Below are 15,333 nucleotides of genomic sequence, written 5' to 3'. Positions count from 1 at the left end.
CATTCTCTCCATGTGACCAAACCATTTCAAAACACCCTCTTCTGCTCTCTCAACCACGCTCTTTTTATTTCCACACATCTCTCTTACCCTTACGTTACTTACTCGATCAAACCACCTCACACCACACATTGTCCTCAAACATCTCATTTCCAGCACATCCATCCTCCTGCGCACAACTCTATCCATAGTCCACGCCTCGCAACCATACAACATTGTTGGAACCACTATTCCTTCAAACATACCCATTTTTGCTTTCCGAGATAATGTTCTCGACTTCCACACATTCTTCAAGGCTCCCAGAATTTTCGCCCCCTCCCCCACCCTATGATCCACTTCCGCTTCCATGGTTCCATCTGCTGCCAGATCCACTCCCAGATATCTAAAACACTTCACTTCCTCCAGTTTTTCTCCATTCAAACTCACCTCCCAATTGACTTGACCCTCAACCCTGCTGTACCTAATAACCTTGCTCTTATTCACATTTACGCTTAAGTTTCTTCTTTCACACACTTTACCAAACTCAGTCACCAGCTTCTGCAGTTTCTCACATGAATCAGCCACCAGCGCTGTATCATCAGCGAACAACAACTGACTCACTTCCCAAGCTCTCTCATCCCCAACAGACTTCATACTTGCCCCTCTTTCCAAAACTCTTGCATTTACGCTGATGATACAGCGCTGGTGGCTGATTCATGTGAGAAACTGCAGAAGCTGGTGACTGAGTTTGGAAAAGTGTGTGGAAGAAGAAAGTTAAGAGTAAATGTGAATAAGAGCAAGGTTATTAGGTACAGTAGGGTTGAGGGTCAAGTCAATTGGGAGGTGAGTTTAAATGGAGAAAAACTGGAGGAAGTGAAGTGTTTTAGATATCTGGGAGTGGATTTGTCAGCGGATGGAACCATGGAAGCGGAAGTGGATCATAGGGTGGGGGAGGGGGCGAAAATTTTGGGAGCCTTGAAAAATGTGTGGAAGTCGAGAACATTATCTCGGAAAGCAAAAATGGGTATGTTTGAAGGAATAGTGGTTCCAACAATGTTGTATGGTTGCGAGGCGTGGGCTATGGATAGAGTTGTGCGCAGGAGGATGGATGTGCTGGAAATGAGATGTTTGAGGACAATGTGTGGTGTGAGGTGGTTTGATCGAGTAAGTAACGTAAGGGTAAGAGAGATGTGTGGAAATAAAAAGAGCGTGGTTGAGAGAGCAGAAGAGGGTGTTTTGAAATGGTTTGGGCACATGGAGAGAATGAGTGAGGAAAGATTGACCAAGAGGATATATGTGTCGGAGGTGGAGGGAACGAGGAGAAGAGGGAGACCAAATTGGAGGTGGAAAGATGGAGTGAAAAGGATTTTGTGTGATCGGGGCCTGAACATGCAGGAGGGTGAAAGGAGGGCAAGGAATAGAGTGAATTGGAGCGATGTGGTATACCGGGGTTGACGTGCTGTCAGTGGATTGAATCAAGGCATGTGAAGCGTCCGGGGTAAACCATGGAAAGCTGTGTAGGTATGTATATTTGCGTGTGTGGACGTGTGTATGTACATGTGTATGGGGGGGGTTGGGCCATTTCTTTCGTCTGTTTCCTTGCGCTACCTCGCAAACGCGGGAGACAGCGACAAAGTATAAAAAAAAAAAATATATATATATATATATATATATATATATATATATATATATATATATATATATATATATATATATGTATATTATCCCTGGGGATAGGGGAGAAAGAATACTTCCCACGTATTTCCTGCGTGTCGTAGAAGGCGACTAAAAGGGAAGGGAGCGGGGGGCTGGAAATCCTCCCCTCTCATTTTTTTATTTTAATTTTCCAAAAGAAGGAACAGAGAAGGGGGCCAGGTGAGGGTATTCCCTCAAAGGCCCAGTCCTCTGTTCTTAACGCTACCTCACTATCGCGGGAAATGGCGAATAGTATGAAAAAAAAATATATATATATATATATATATATATATATATATATATATATATATATATATATATGATTCCCTGGGGATAGGGGAGAAAGAATACTTCCCACGTATTCCCTGCATGTCGTAGGAGGCGACTAAAAGGGAAGGGAGCGGGAGGCTGGAAATCCTCCCCTCTCTTTTTTTTTTTTTTTTTTTTTTTTCCAAAGGAAGGAACAGAGAAGGGGGCTGGATGAGGATGTTTCCTCAGAGGCCCAGTCCTCTGTTCTTAACGCTACCTCGCTGACGTGGGAAATGGCGAATAGTATGAAAGAAAAAGAATATATATATATCTTTCTTTTCTTCTTTCAAACTATTCGCCATTTCCCGCATTAGCGAGGTAGCGTTAAGAACAGAGGACTGAGCCTTTGAGGGACTACCCTCACCTGGCCCAATTCTCTGTTCCTTCTTTTGGAAAAAAAAAAAAAAAAAAAAAAACGAGAGGGGAGGATTTCCAGCCCCCCGCTCCCTCCCCTGGGGATAGGGGAGCAAGAATATATATATATATATATATATATATATATATATATATATATATATGATCATTATCTTGTGGAGGCTAAGGTGAAGATTTGTATGGGTTTTCAGAAAAGAAGAGTGAATGTTGGGGTGAAGAGGGTGGTGAGAGTAAGTGAGCTTGGGAAGGAGACTTGTGTGAGGAAGTACCAGGAGAGACTGAGTATAGAATGGAAAAAGGTGAGAACAATTGAAGTAAGGGGAGTGGGGGAGGAATGGGATGTATTTAGGGAATCAGTGATGGATTGCGCAAAAGATGCTTGTGGCATGAGAAGAGTGGGAGGTGGGTTGATTAGAAAGGGTAGTGAGTGGTGGGATGAAGAAGTAAGATTATTAGTGAAAGAGAGGAGAGAGGCATTTGGATGATTTTTGCAGGGAAAAAATGCAATTGAGTGGGAGATGTATAATAGAAAGAGACAGGAGGTGAAGAGAAAGGTGCAAGAGGTGAAAAAGAGGGCAAATGAGAGTTGGGGTGAGAGAGTATCATTAAATTTCAGGGAGAATAAAAAGATGTTCTGGAAGGAGTTAAATAAAGTGCATAAGACAAGGGAGCAAATGGGAACTTCAGTGAAGGGTGCAAATGGGGAGGTGATAACAAGTAGTGGTGATGTGAGGAGGAGATGGAGTGAGTATTTTGAAGGTTTTTTGAATGTGTTTGATGATAGAGTGGCAGATATAGGGTGTTTTGGTCGAGGTGGGGTGCAAAGTGAGAGGGTTAGGGAAAATGATTTGGTAAACAGAGAAGAGGTAGTAAAAGCTTTGCGGAAGATGAAAGCCGGCAAGGCAGCAGTTTTGGATGGTATTGCAGTGGAATTTATTGAAAGAGGGGGTGACTGTATTATTGACTGGTTGGTAAGGTTATTTAATGTATGTATGACTCATGGTGAGGTGCCTGAGGATTGGCGGAATGCGTGCATAGTGCCATTGTACAAAGGCAAAGGGGATAAGAGTGAGTGCTCAAATTACAGAGGTATTGTCCTTAAACATCTCATTTCCAGCACATCCACCCTCCTGTGCACAACTCTATCCATGCCCACGCCTCGCAACCATACAACATTGTTGGAACCACTATTCCTTCAAACATACCCATTTTTGCTTTCCGAGATAATGTTCTCGACTTCCACACATTCTTCAAGGCTCCCAGGATTTTCGCCCCCTCCCCAACCCTATGATCCACTTCCACTTCCATGGTTCCATCCGCTGCCAGATCCACTCCCAGATATCTAAAACACTTTACTTCCTCCAGTTTTTCTCCATTCAAACTTACCTCCCAATTGACTTGACCCTCAACCCTACTGTACCTAATAACCTTGCTCTTATTCACATTTACTCTTAACTTTCTTCTTTCACACACTTTACCAAACTCAGTCACCAGCTTCTGCACTTTCTCACATGAATCAGCCACCAGCGCTGTATCATCAGCGAACAACAACTGATTCACTTCCCAAGCTCTCTCATCCACAACAGACTTCATACTTGCCCCTCTTTCCAAAACTCTTACATTCACCTCCCTAACAACCCCATCCATAAACAAATTAAACAACTATGGAGACATCACACACCCCTGCTGCAAACCTATATTCACTGAGAACCAATCACTTTCCTCTCTTCCTAGACGTACACATGCCTTACATCCTCAATAAAAACTTTTCACTGCTTCTAACAACTTGCCTCCCATACCATATATTCTTAATACCTTCCACAGAGCATCTCTATCAACTCTATCATATGCCTTCTCCAGATCCATAAATGCTACATACAAATCCATTTGCTTTTCTAAGTATTTCTCACATACATTCTTCAAAGCAAACACCTGATCCACACATCCTCTACCACTTCTGAAACCACACTGCTCTTCCCCAGTCTGATGCTCTGTACATGCCTTCACCCTCTCAATCAATACCCTCCCATAGAATTTACCAGGAATACTCAACAAACTTTTTTTTTTTTTTTTTTATACTTTGTCGCTGTCTCCCGCATTTGCGAGGTAGCGCAAGGAAACAGACGAAAGAAATGGCCCAACCCCCCCTCCCCCATACACATGTATATACATACGTCCACACACGCAAATATACATACCTACACAGATTTCCATGGTTTACCCCAGACGCTTCACATGCCCTGCTTCAATCCACTGACAGCACGTCAACCCCGGTATACCACATCGCTCCAATTCACTCTATTCCTTGCCCTCCTTTCACCCTCCTGCATGTTCAGGCCCCGATCACACAAAGTCTTTTTCACTCCATCTTTCCACCTCCAATTTGGTCTCCCTCTTCTCCTCGTTCCCTCCACCTCCGACACATATATCCTCTTGGTCAATCTTTCCTCACTCATTCTCTCCATGTGCCCAAACCATTTCAAAACACCCTCTTCTGCTCTCTCAACCACGATCTTTTTATTTCCACACATCTCTCTTACACTTACGTTACTTACTCGATCAAACCACCTCACACCACACACTGTCCTCAAACATCTCACTTCCAGCACATCCATCCTCCTGAGCACAACTCTATCCATAGTCCACGCCTCGCAACCATACAACATTGTTTGAACCACTATTCCTTCAAACATACCCATTTTTGCTTTCCGAGATAATGTTCTCAACTTCCACACATGTTGGGGTGAAGAGGGTGGTGAGAGTAAGTGAGCTTGGGAAGGAGACTTGTGTGAGGAAGTACCAGGAGAGACTGAGTACAGAATGGAAAAAGGTGAGAACAATGGAAGTAAGGGGAGTGGGGGAGGAATGGGATGTATTTAGGGAATCAGTGATGGATTGCGCAAAAGATGCTTGTGGCATGAGAAGAGTGGGAGGTGGGTTGATTAGAAAGGGTAGTGAGTGGTGGGATGAAGAAGTAAGAGTATTAGTGAAAGAGAGGAGAGAGGCATTTGGACGATTTTTGCAGGGAAAAAATGCAATTGAGTGGGAGACGTATAAAAGAAAGAGACAGGAGGTCAAGAGAAAGGTGCAAGAGGTGAAAAAAAGGGCAAATGAGAGTTGGGGTGAGAGAGTATCATTAAATTTTAGGGAGAATAAAAAGATGTTCTGGAGGGAGGTAAATAAAGTGCGTAAGACAAGGGAGCAAATGGGAACTTCAGTGAAGGGCGCAAATGGGGAGGTGATAACAAGTAGTGGTGATGTGAGAAGGAGATGGAGTGAGTATTTTGAAGGTTTGTTGAAGGTGTTTGATGATAGAGTGGCAGATATAGGGTGTTTTGGTCGAGGTGGTGTGCAAAGTGAGAGGGTTAGGGAAAATGATTTGGTAAACAGAGAAGAGGTAGTAAAAGCTTTGCGGAAGATGAAAGCCGGCAAGGCAGCAGTTTTGGATGGTATTGCAGTGGAATTTATTAAAAAAGGGGGTGACTGTATTGTTGACCGGTTGGTAAGGTTATTTAATGTATGTATGACTCATGGTGAGGTGCCTGAGGATTGGCGGAATGCGTGCATAGTGCCATTGTACAAAGGCAAAGGGGATAAGAGTGAGTGCTCAAATTACAGAGGTATAAGTTTGTTGAGTATTCCTGGTAAATTCTATGGGAGGGTATTGATTGAGAGGGTGAAGGCATGTACAGAGCATCAGATTGGGGAAGAGCAGTGTGGTTTCAGAAGTGGTAGAGGATGTGTGGATCAGGTGTTTGCTTTGAAGAATGTATGTGAGAAATACTTAGAAAAGCAAATGGATTTGTATGTAGCATTTATGGATCTGGAGAAGGCATATGATAGAGTTGATAGAGATGCTCTGTGGAAGGTATTAAGAATATATGGTGTGGGAGGCAAGTTGTTAGAAGCAGTGAAAAGTTTTTATCGAGGATGTAAGGCATGTGTACGTGTAGGAAGAGAGGATATATATTTTTTTTTTGTGGTTTGTCGCTGTCTCCCGCGTTTGCGAGGTAGCGCAAGGAAACAGACGAAAGAAATGGCCCAACCCACCCCCATACACATGTATATACATACGTCCACACACGCAAATATACATACCTACACAGCTTTCCATGGTTTACCGCAGACGCTTCACATGCCTTGATTCAATCCACTGACAGCACGTCAACCCCGGTATACCACATCGCTCCAATTCACTCTATTCCTTGCCCTCCTTTCACCCTCCTGCATGTTCAGGCCCCGATCACACAAAATCTTTTTCACTCCATCTTTCCACCTCCAATTTGGTCTCCCTCTTCTCCTCGTTCCCTCCACCTCCGACACATATATCCTCTTGGTCAATCTTTCCTCACTCATTCTCTCCATGTGCCCAAACCATTTCAAAATATCCTCTTCTGCTCTCTCAACCACGCTCTTTTTATTTCCACACATCTCTCTTACCCTTACGTTACTTACTTGATCAAACCCCCTCACACCACACATTGTCCTCAAACATCTCATTTCCAGCACATCCATCCTCCTGCGCACAACTCTATCCATAGTCCACGCCTCGCAACCATACAACATTGTTGGAACCACTATTCCTTCAAACATACCCATTTTTGCTTTCCGAGATAATGTTCTCAACTTCCACACATTCTTCAAGGCTCCCAGAATTTTCGCCCCCTCCCCCACGCTATGATTCACTTCCGCTTCCATGGTTCCATCCACTGCCAGATCCACTCCCAGATATCTAAAACACTTTACTTCCTCCAGTTTTTCTCCATTCAAACTTACCTCCCAATTGACTTGACCCTCAACCCTACTGTACCTAATAACCTTGCTCTTATTCACATTTACTCGTAACTTTCATCTTTCACACACTTTACCAAACTCAGTCATCAGCTTCTGCAGTTTCTTACATGAATCAGCCACCAGCGCTGTATCATCAGCGAACAACAACTGACACATCCCAAGCTCTCTCATCCACAACCGACTGCATACTTGACCCTCTTTCCAAAACTCTTGCATTCACCTCCCTAACAACCCCATCCATAAACAAATTAAACAACCATGGAGATATCGCACACCCCTGCCACAAACCTACATTCACTGAGAACCAATCACTTTCCTCTCTTCCTATACGTACACGTACTTCCTACACGTATATATATATTTTTTTTTTTTTTTTTTTGCTTTGTCGCTGTCTCCCGCGTTTGCGAGGTAGCGCAAGGAAACAGACGAAAGAAATGGCCCAACCCACCCCCATACACATGTATATACATACGTCCACACACGCAATTATACATATCTACACAGCTTTCCATGGTTTACCCCAGACTCTTCACATGCCCTGATTCAATCCACTGACAGCACGTCAACCCTGGTATACCACATCGCTCCAATTCACTCTGTTCCTTGCCCTCCTTTCACCCTCCTGCATGTTCAGGCCCCGATCACACAAAATCTTTTTCACTCCATCTTTCCACCTCCAATTTGGTCTCCCTCTTCTCCTCGTTCCCTCCACCTCCGACACATATATCCTCTTGGTCAATCTTTCCTCACTCATTCTCTCCATGTGCCCAAACCATTTCAAAACACTCTCTTCTGCTCTCTCAACCACGCTCTTTTATATATATATATATATATATATTTTTATATTTTGCTTTGTCGCTGTCTCCCGCGTTTGCGAGGTAGCGCAAGGAAACAGACGAAAGAAATGGCCCAACCCAACCCCATACACATGTATATACATACACGTCCACACACGCAAATATACATACCTATACATCTCAATGTACACATATATATACACACACAGACACATACATATATACCCATGCACACAATTCACACTGTCTGCCTTTATTCATTCCCATCGCCACCTCGCCACACATGGACTACCATCCCCCTCCCCCTCATGTGTGCGAGGTAGCGCTAGGAAAAGACAACAAAGGCCCCTTTCGTTCACACTCAGTCTCTAACTGTCATGCAATAATGCCCGAAACCACAGCTCCCTTTCCACATCCAGGCCCCACACAACTTTCCATGGTTTACCCTATACGCTTCACATGCCCTGATTCAACCCACTGACAGCACGTCAACCCCGGTATACCACATCGATCCAATTCACTCTATTCCTTTTCCGCCTTTCACCCTCCTGCATGTTCAGGACCCGATCACTCAAAATCTTTTTCACTCCATCTTTCCACCTCCAATTTGGTCTCCCACTTCTCCTCGTTCCCTCCACCTCCGACTCATATATCCTCTTAGTCAATCTTTCCTCACTCATTCTCTCCATGTGCCCAAACCATTTCACAACACCCTCTTCTGCTCTCTGAACCACGCTCTTTTTATTTCCACACATCTGTCTTACCCTTATATTACTTACTCGATCAAACCACCTCACACCACACATTGTCATTTCCAGCACATCCACCCTCCTGCGCACAACTCTATCCATAGCCCACGCCTGGCAACCATACAACATTGTTGGAACCACTATTCCTTCAAACATACACATTTTTGCTTTCGGAGATAATGTTCTCGACTTCCACACATTCTTCAAGGCTCCCAGGATTTTTGCCCCCTCCCCCAGCCTATGATTCACTTCCACTTCCATGGTTCCATCCGCTGCCAGATCCACTCCCAGATATCTAAAACAGAGAGCTTTATTGGATTACGTGTTAATTGACAGGCGTGCGAAAGAGACTTTTGGGTGTTAATGTGCTGAGAGGTGCAACTGGAGGGATGTCTGATCATTATCTTGTGGAGGCTAAGGTGAAGATTTGTATGGGTTTTCAGAAAAGAAGACTGAATGTTGGGGGGAAGAGGGTGGTGAGAGTAAGTGAGCTTGGGAAGGAGACTTGTGTGAGGAAGTACCAGGAGAGACTGAGTACAGAATTGAAAGACGTGAGAACAATGGAAGTAAGGGGAGTGGGGGAGGAATGGGATGTATTTAGGGAATCAGTGATGGTGTGCGCAAAAGATGCTTGTGGCATGAGAAGCGTGGGAGGTGGGTTGATTAGAAAGGGTAGTGATTGGTGGGATGAAGAAGCAAGATTATTAGTGAAAGAGAAGAGAGAGGCATTTGGATGATTTTTGCAGGGAAAAAATGCAATTGAGTGGGAGATGTATAAAAGAAAGAGACAGGAGGTCAAGAGAAAAGTGGAAGAGGTGAAAAAGAGGGCAAACGAGAGTTGGGGTGAGAGAGTATCATTAAATTTTAGGGAGAATAAAAAGATGTTCTGGAAGGAGGTAAATAAAGTGCGTAAGACAAGGGAGCAAATGGGAACTTCAGTGAAGGGCGCTAATGGGGAGGTGATAACAAGTAGTGGTGATGTGAGAAAGAGATGGAGTGAGTATTGTGAAGGTTTGTTGAATGTGTTTGATGACAGAGTGGCAGATATAGGGTGTTTTGGTCGAGGTGGTGTGCAAAGTGAGAGGGTTAGGGAAAATAATTTGGTAAACAGAGAAGAGGTAGTAAAAGCTTTGCAGAAGATGAAAGCTGGCAAGGTAGCAGGTTTGGATGGTATTGCAGTGGAATCTATTAAAAAAGGGGGTGACTGTGTTGTTGACAGCGACAAAGTATAATAAAAAAAAAAAGAAAAATGATTCATGGTGAGGTGCCTGAGGATTGGCGGAATGCGTGCATAGTGCCATTGTACAAAGGCAAAGGGGATAAGAGTGAGTGCTCAAATTACAGAGGTATAAGTTTGTTGAGTATTCCTGGTAAATTATATGGGAGGGTATTGATTGAGAGGGTGAAGGCATGTACAGAGCATCAGATTGGGTAAGAGCAGTGTGGTTTCAGAAGTGGTAGAGGATGTGTGGATCAGGTGTTTGCTTTGAAGAATGCATGTGAGAAATACTTAGAAAAGCAAATGGATTTGTATGTAGCATTTATGGATCTGGAGAAGGCATATGATAGAGTTGATAGAGATGCTCTGTGGAAGGTATTAAGAATATATGGTGTGGGAGGCAAGTTGTTAGAAGCAGTGAAAAGTTTTTATTGAGGATGTAAGGCATGTGTACGTGTAGGAAGAGAGGAAAGTGATTGGTTCTCAGTGAATGTAGGTTTGCGGCAGGGGTGTGTGATGTCTCCATGGTTGTTTAATTTGTTTATGGATGGGGTTGTTAGGGAGGTGAATGCAAGAATTTTGGAAAGAGGGGCAAGCATTAAGTCTGTTGTGGGTGAGAGAGCTTGGGAAGTGAGTCAGTTGTTGTTCGCTGATGATACAGCGCTGGTGGCTGATTCATGTGAGAAAGTGCAGAAGCTGGTGACTGAGTTTGGTAAAGTGTGTGAAAGAAGAAAGTTTAGATTAAATGTGAATAAGAGCAAGGTTATTAGGTACAGTAGGGTTGAGGGTCACGTTAATTGGGAGGGAAGTTTGAATTGAGAAAAACTGGAGGAAATAAAGTGTTTTAGATATCTTGGAATGGATCTGGCAGCGAATGGAACAATGGAAGCGGAAGTGAATCATAGGGTGGGGGAGGGGGTGAAAATCCTGGGAGCCTTGAAGAATGTTTGGAAGTCGACAATATTATCTTGGAAAGCAAAAATGGGTATGTTTGAAGGAATAGTGGTTCCAACAATGTTGTATGGTTGCGAGGCATGGGCTATGGATAGAGTTGTGTGCAGGAGGGTGGATGTGCTGGAAATGAGATGTTTGAGGACAATGTGTGGTGTGAGGTTGTTTGATCGAGTAAGTAATGTAAGGGTAAGAGAGATGTGTGGAAATAAAAAGACCGTGGTTGAGAGAGCAGAAGAGGGTGTTTTGAAATGGTTTGGTCACATGGAGAGAATGAGTGAGGAAAGCTTGACCAAGAGGATATATGTGTCAGAGGTGGAGGGAACGAGGAGAAGTGGGAGACCAAATTGGAGGTGGAAAGATGGAGTGAAAAAGATTTTGAGTGATCAGGGCCTGAACATGCAGGAGGGTGAAAGGCGGGCAAGGAATAGATTGAATTGGATCGATGTGGTATACCGGGGTTGACGTGCTGTCAGTGGATTGAATCAGGGCATGTGAAGCGTCTAGGGAAAGTTGTGTGGGGCCTGGATGTGGAAAGGGAGATGTGGTTTCGGGCATTATTACATGACAGCTAGAGACTGAGTGTGAACGAATGGGGCCTTTGTTGTCTTTTCCTAGCGCTACCTCGCGCACATGACAGGGAAGGGGGATGGTATTCCATGTGTGGCGAGGTGGCGATGGGAATGAATAAAGGCAGACAGTGTGAATTGTGTGCATGGGTATATATGTATGTGTCTGTGTGTGTATATATATGTGTACATTGAGATGTATAGGTATGTATGTTTTGCGTGTGTGGACGTGTATGTGTATATACATGTGTATGAGGGTGGGTTGGGCCATTTCTTTCTTCTGTTTCCTTGCGCTACCTCGCAAACGCGGGAGACAGCGACAAAGCAAAGTAAATAAATATATAATAATATATATATGGAGTGAAAAAGATTCTGAGTGATCGGAGCCTGAACATGCAGGAGGGTGAAAGGCTGTCAAGGAATAAGAGTGAATTGGATCGATGTGGTATACCGGGGTTGACGTGCTGTCAATGGATTGAATCAGGGCATGTGAAGCGTCTAGGGTAAACCATGGGAAGTTCTGTGGGGCCTGGATGTGGAAAGGTAGCTGTGGTTTCGGGCATTATTACATGACAGCTAGAGAATGAGTGTGAACGAATGGGGCCTTTGTTGTCTTTTCCTAGCGCTACCTCGCACACATGAGGGGGTAGGGGGATGTTAATCCGTGTTTGGCGGGGTAGCGATGGCTATGAGTAGGGGCAGACAGTGTGAATTGTGTGCATGTGTGTTTATGTGTGTGTCTGTGTGTGTGTATATATGTGTGTACGTTGGGATGTGTGGGTGTGTATGTTTGCATGTGTGGATGTGTGTCTGGGGGTGGGTTGGGCCATTTCTTTCGTCTGTTTCCTTACTCTACCTCGCAGGCGCGGGAGACGGCAACAAAGCAAAATAGATAAATAAATAAATAAATATATATATCCCTGGGGATAGGGGGGAAAGAATACTTCTCACGCATTCCTCATGTGTCGTTGAAGGCAACTAAAGGTGATGGGAGTGGGGGGCTGGAAACCCTCCCCTCCTTGTATTTTAACTTTCTAAAGGGAAACAGAAGAAGTCACGCGAAGGCTCAGATTGGGGTGTCTAAATGTGTGTGGATGTAACCAAGATGAGAAAAAAGGAGAGGTAGGTAGTATGTTTGAGGAAAGGAACCTGGATGTTTTGGCTGTGAGTGAAACGAAGCTCAAGGGTAAAAGGGAAGAGTGGTTTGGGAATGTCTTGGGAGTAAAGTCAGGGGTTAGTGAGAGGACAAGAGCAAGGGAAGAAGTAGCACTACTCCTGAAACAGGAGTGGTGGGAGTATGTGATAGAGTGTAAGAAAGTAAACTCTAGATCGATATGGGTAAAACTTAAAGTGGATGGAGAGAGATGGGTGATTATTGGTGCATATGCACCTGGGCATGAGAGGAAAGATCATGAGAGGCAAGTGTTTTGGAAGCAGCTGAGTGAGTGTGTTAGTAGTTTTGATGCACGAGACTGGTTTATAGTGATGGGTGATTTGAATGCAAAGGTGAGTAATGTGGCATTTGAGGGAATAATTGGTGTACATGTGGTGTTCAGTGTTGTAAATGGAAATGGGGAAGAGCTTGTAGATTTATGTGCTGAAAAAGGACTGGTGATTGGGAATACCTGGTTTAAAAAGAGATACATAAGTATACATATGTAAGTAGGAGAGATGGTCAGAGAGCGTTATTGGATTATGTGTTAATTGATAGGCGCGCGAAAGAGAGACTTTTGGATGTTAATGTGCTGAGAGGTCCAACTGGAGGGATGTCTGATCATTATCTTGTGGAGGCGAAAGTGATGATTTGTATGGCTTTTCAGAAAAGAAGAGAGAATGATGGGGTGAAGAGAGTGGTGAGAGTAAGTGAGCTTGGGAAGGAGACTTGTGTGAGGAAGTACCAGGAGAGACTGAGTACAGAATGGAAAAAGATGAGAACAAAGGACATAAGGGGAGTGGGGGAGGAATGGGATGTATTTAGGGAAGCAGTGATGGCTTGTGCAAAAGATGCGTGTGGCATGAGAAGCGTGGGAGGTGGGCAGATTAGAAAGGGTAGTGAGTAGTGGGATGAAAAAGTAAGATTATTAGTGAAAGAGAAGAGAGAGGCATTTGGATGATTTTTGCAGGGAAAAAATGCAAATAAGTGGGAGATGTATAAAAAAAAGAGGCAAGAGGTCAAGAGAAAGGTGCAAGAGGTGAAAAAAAGGGCAAATGAGAGTTGGGGTGAGGGAGTATCATTAAATTTTAGAGATGTGAGGGACTGTTGAAGAGGTTTGATGTTAGGATGGCAGATGCAGCTTTTGGGTCAGCTACGCATGCAAAATGAGTCACGGGAAGTAATTTGGTGAAAAGATAAGAGGTTGTTGATTGGGTTGTTAGGATTATGGTGAGGTACCTGAGGTTTGCCAGAGTGCCCTTTTAGTGCTACTGTTTAAAGATAAGGGGGACAAAAGTGAGTATTCATATTACAGAGGTATAAGTTTGTTGATTGTACCTGTGGTAAGTTGTATGGGAGAAAGGTGATTGAGAGAATGGTGGCATGCATAGAGTATCAGATTAGTGAGGAACAAAGTGGTTTCATGAGAAGAGGATGTGTAGATCAGTATTGAGTGAGAAGAGGATTTGTATGTGGCATGTATTGATCTGGAGAAAGCATATGATAGGGTTGATAAAGTTGCCATGTGGAAAATGGTGAAAATATAAATATGGTGAAGGAGGAAGACTGCTAGAAGCAGTGAAGAACATCTTGATGATAAGGTGTGTATGTGTTATAAGAAGAGTGGAGGGTGGGTAAGTGGTTCTTGATGGTGTTCTGTGGCAGGATGTCTGATGCCACCATGGCTGTTTAATCTGTTTATTGATGAGGTAAGCTGGTTTTTGAGTTGGGGAGACTGTGTGAAAGGAAAAAGTTGAGAGTAGATTTGAATAAAATCAAGGTTACCAGATTTTGTAGTGGAGAGAGACAGGTTAGTTGGAATGAGTTTGAATAGAAAGAACCTGAAGGAAGTGGAGTGTTTTTGATGCCTGGGAAGAACATAGCAGTGAATGGAGTTGTGGAAGCTTATGTGAGCCATTTTGGGGGAGGAGGCTAGGAGCCTGGGTATGATACATTGAGGAGTGTATGGAGAGAGTGAGCACTATCTATGAGGGCTAATATGGATGTATTTGATGGGGAAGAAGACTCTTTTTATATGGGTGCACGGCATTGGCCTAAGATAAAAAAAAAAAGTATGGAATGGGATGGATTTATTGGAAATGTGATGTTTGGGGATGATATGTGTTAGAGTGTTGATTGAATGATAGGTTAAGAGAGAGTTTTGGTAGTGATAAGAATTTGTATGAAAGAGTTAGAGCAATTTGGACATTTGGAGAGGATAACTTAGAGGGTACATAGCTGGTACTTGGATACCTGGTTCAGTCTTTAGGGTTCTGCACACACACACACACATACTGAGTGAGGCCCAGGCTGTTGGATTTGGTTGTTGGTCAACCAAGCTGTTGGAAACTGCAGCTGCTCCCACAGTGGAGGGAACAAGGAAAATTGGAAAACTAAGGAGGTGGAAGTATGGAGTGGAAGGGGCTTAAATGTGCAGAAAGGTATGAGTTGTATGGAATAGAACCAGTTTGAGCGATGTAGTATATGGGATGTGACATGCTGTCGTGGGCTGAATGAGGGTGCATGAAGCAGCAAGGGGAAACCAAGGAAAGGTTTGTTGGGCCAGGTTGTAGATAGGGGGCTTTGGTTTCAGTGCATTATACATGACAGGCAGATAGTGGAAGTGTGTGAATGAGGCTGTTCTTCATTTGTTCCGTGTACTACTGTCCCCTAATGCAGGAAACAGTGAACAGTTATGAAAAAGATAGTGTTGTCATGTCATACTAAAAGTTTTTGTCTCCTCGTA

At 43.7% G+C, this 15,333-nt stretch overlaps 1 protein-coding gene across 1 annotated transcript in view; it reads left to right on the top strand.

The window, feature by feature from the left end:
* Positions 1 to 15,333, top strand: part of Galphas (G protein alpha s subunit) — a 123,505-nt gene that overhangs the window by 12,062 nt on the left and 96,110 nt on the right. The gene's annotated exons all lie outside the window — the stretch shown is intronic.

This window comes from Panulirus ornatus, chromosome 42 (genome assembly GCF_036320965.1).
Source record: "Panulirus ornatus isolate Po-2019 chromosome 42, ASM3632096v1, whole genome shotgun sequence".
Classification (NCBI taxonomy): Eukaryota; Metazoa; Arthropoda; class Malacostraca; order Decapoda; family Palinuridae; genus Panulirus; species Panulirus ornatus.
Note: the sequence above shows the minus strand (reverse complement) of the source record. Positions and strands in the feature narration are given on the sequence as shown.